The sequence below is a fragment of the Colobus angolensis genome, unplaced genomic scaffold, assembly GCF_000951035.1.
Source record: "Colobus angolensis palliatus isolate OR3802 unplaced genomic scaffold, Cang.pa_1.0 Scaffold202, whole genome shotgun sequence".
Taxonomy (NCBI): domain Eukaryota; kingdom Metazoa; phylum Chordata; class Mammalia; order Primates; family Cercopithecidae; genus Colobus; species Colobus angolensis.
In genome coordinates, this window is record NW_012115178.1 from 3,579,580 (window position 1) to 3,583,327 (window position 3,748).

General features: G+C 45.9%; 1 pseudogene; it reads left to right on the forward strand.

Moving 5' to 3' along the window:
- The window catches only part of LOC105511701, a 29,529-nt pseudogene extending 26,058 nt beyond the window's left edge, over nt 1-3,471 (forward strand).
- Nucleotides 3,472-3,748: the final 277 nt, after the last annotated feature.

A 3,748-nucleotide genomic window follows, 5' to 3' on the forward strand; every position in this document is an offset into this window, starting at 1 on the left:
TTCACCGTGTTAGCCAGGATGGTCTCGATCTCCTGACCTAGTGATCCGCCCGTCTCGGCCTCCCAAAGTGCTGGGATTACAGGCTTGAGCCACTGCGCCCGGCTTGTTTTATTCTTTCTTGGAATATTTTATAAAGCAGTCTGCTATTTCTGATGTGTGTGTGTGTTTCTGTGTTTGTATCTATTTTTCTGCTTATAACGTTTTTTTGCCTCTAGGTATTTTTCCAGGAAAAAGATTAAATTTTGATCCAATTAAGCAAAAACAGTGTCAACACCACTTTTTCATTGGCAGCAATGACCTCTCTTTTTATTTTTCCTTTTTATGTATTCATTTTTTTGACACAGAGTCTTGCTCTGTCTCCCAGTGGTGCAATCTCAGCTCACTGCAACCTCCGCCTCCCAGGTTCAAACGATGCTCCTGCCTCAGCCTCCTGAGTAGCTGGGACTACAAGCATGCACAACCTCACCTGGCTAATTTTTGTGTTTTTTTATAGAGACGGGGTTTCACCATGTTGGCCAGGCTGGTCTTAAACTCTTGGCCTCAAGTAATACACTCACCTCGGCCTCCCAAAGTGTTGGGATTACAGGCGTGAGCCACATGCCCAGCCTGTGACTTCTTATTATCTCAAAAAATACAGAATACTTGGAATAGTAAGAATCATTTAAAACAAGTTAATTTTTTGAAATACACTATCTACTTGAAGGATGATATGTGGACATAGGAATTTTCCTCAAGTAGACCATGGAATCATAATTTTATAATGCCCCAGTTGATAATGCAGGAGTCCTAACAAAAGAGAAAAGCATTTAAAGGAAGCTACACTTTTTGATTTATGCAACCTGGATTGTATTTGTGGTCTATACTGGATATGTTCCAGTTCTATATCATAATACAAAATTTCCTCAAAGCTAACAAGCCCAGATATCAATCAAATAGACTGGTAAACAGAGAGGCCGACATGGGTATAATTCATTAATTGATCACTACCAGCCAGCCAGCTGTTAGATAACTATATTTCTAGCAAACAGAGATAATTTCTCCTGAATAATTGAGGTCTTGCAAGAGTTAACAAATTAGGCCAGGTGTAGTGGCTCATGCCTGTGATCCCAGCCCTTTGGGAGGCCTAGGCGGGTGGATCACTTGAGGTCAGCAGTTTGAGACCAGCCTGGCCAACATGGTGAAACCCCATCTCTACTAAAAATACAAAAATTAGTGAGGCATGGTGATGGGCACCTGTAAACCCAGCTACTTGAGAGGCTGAGGCAGCAGAATCGCTTGAACCCAGGAGGTTGAGTTTGCATTGAGCCAAGATTACACCACTGCACTCCAGCCTGGGTGACAGCGTGAGACTCCATCTCAAAAAAAAAAAAAAAGGAAAAAGAGAAAAAAAAGAGCTAACAAATTATTTGTAAAGAGGAAAGTATATTCAATTGATGGAGAAGATGCAATATATATAATCACCTTGACTTTATAGTTATAAATAGTAATGGACTCTGGAAAGATACATATAGACAATCATTAAACCACCAGAAATGACACAGTTTTTTTTTTTTTTGAGACCGAGTCTCACTCTGTTGCCCAGGCTGGAGTGCAGTGGCATAATCTTGGCTCACTGCAACTTCCGCCTCCGCCTCTCAGGTTCAAGCAATTCTCCTGCCTCAGCCTCCCCAAGTAGCTGGGACTATAGGCGCCCGCCACCTCGCCCGGCTAATTTTTTTGTATTTTTTAGTAGAGACGGAGTTTCACCATGTTAGCCAGGATGGTCTCGATCTCCTGACCTCGTGATCTGCCCGTCTCGGCCTCCCAAAGTGCTGGGATTACAGGCTTGAGCCACCGCGCCCGGCCCCCAGGCTGGTCTTAAAGCAGGATATTTTCCTGACCCCTTCGTGGGACTCGAAGCAGGGGTGCCTCATTTACTCAGCCTGTAGCTCTCGACTCCTTGTGGAAGGGAGCATGTGAGTGAACAAGGTGGGAGGGAACTGGAGTGCACGAGTGGAACCAGCTGTCCGTTTTGGTGCTGGCAGGGGCAAACTCTACTCACTTGGACCTGCTGCGTTCCACCCCATGTGGGTGTGCGCAGGTAAACAGGTGCTGGAGCTGGGGTGAGAGCTTTTGAGGCCCCATGGCAGCGACTGGGGAGGTGGTGCCCACAACCCCTGAAGCCCCAGAAGGCAAGTTACAGTGCTCTTTTAGCTCTGCTGTCCGTGGACAGCTCAGGTGTTAACAGCTTAGTGGGCCCTTTTGTTTCTGCACTTGTGGCTCCCGAGCTCTTGTCCAGCATCTAGGAAAAATGAGGTCGTACAAATTGAAGGATGGTAAGTGCGGTGGATTTTATTGCTGATTAAGTGGCTCTCAGTGGGAAGGGGAGATAAAAAGGGATGGAGGTAGGTAATTTTCCCCTGAAGTCCGGCTGTCTTTGGCTGGATTCTTCTCCAAAGTTACGCCACCAAGCTGTTCCTCTGAAGTTAAGCCCCTGCTCTCTGATGCCCAGCTGTAGTCTCCTACACCCAGCTGCTTCTCCTCTCTGCCAACTGAGTCTGGGGTATTGATAGGAATAGGATGTGGGGTGGGCCATGGGTGGTTTAGGAAAAGGCAACATTTGAGTGGGAAAACGGGATAGAAGTTCTTACTTTGGGCCGCAGTCTCAGGCTTTTCAGCTTGAGGTGCGGCTTCATCAGGGACCTTCTAGTGTCTGCCTAGAGCTTCTCTGCCTCCTGTTGTTACCAGTCTCAAACGCCTGGGCTCAAGGAATCCACCTGCCTTGGCCTCCCAAAGTGCTTGGATTACAGGAGTGAGCCACAGTGCCTAGCCCAAGGAAGAGGCATTTTTGACTCAGTTCTCTTAGTTGTACCAGGAGACAGGCATTCCAGCCCCAGATGTTTTCCTGTGTTGCACAGTCACACAGGGCAGAGCATCCAGAATTTGAAGGCACTTGGCTGAATACATTCATGTGGAAGCTGGGTGCCCTTTCCTGACCTTTGAGGACCTCCTGAACTGATTGGAGGGCTTGGTTTGTAATGTAGTAGTCTTGAAGTCACTGGCGATGAGTATATAACCTGACCCCATACTTTAAGCCCACCAAACGGCCTTTTAAACAGATGCTATGGTGTGGCTAAAACGCAATAGAAAGCAAAGATATGGAACTTCCTAGGAATTTGGAGAAAAACATCCCCAAAGCTCCTGAGACTGATGACAACACCATTAATGAACCAGTCTTGCTGTGTTGATTTCCTGTGATCAAGTCCTTCTATATGCAGTGACATCCTGAGCATTCGTCTTACTGAATCTGTCAGTGTGTTGATGCTGAATGTTGGTGAGATTGTGGCAGGCTCACTGCATATCTGGGATAATGAAGAAATGCCTGCAGGTTATAAAAAGGAAGGGATTGACCCTACTCCCTATTACTGGAATACAGATCAGAGAAAATATGGTATATGTCAACATGGAGGATATGACTTGGGCTTAGAATGATTCTTTTAAAAAATTATGTATGTTTTTAAGGTAGGGTCTCACTTGGTAGCTCAGGCTGCAGTGCAGTGGCACAATTACAGCCTACTGTAACTTCAAACGCCTCAGCTCAGGAGAACCTCTTGCCTTGGCCTCCCAAGTTGCTGGGATTACAAGTTTGATCCACCGTGTCCAGCCCTTGGGATGATTCTTCTCTTGGATTCTGAAGTTATCACATCTGAGATGTATGCTTATACCATTGATTTGTCCAGTGCTGCAGGCCATAACTGATTACTTCTGA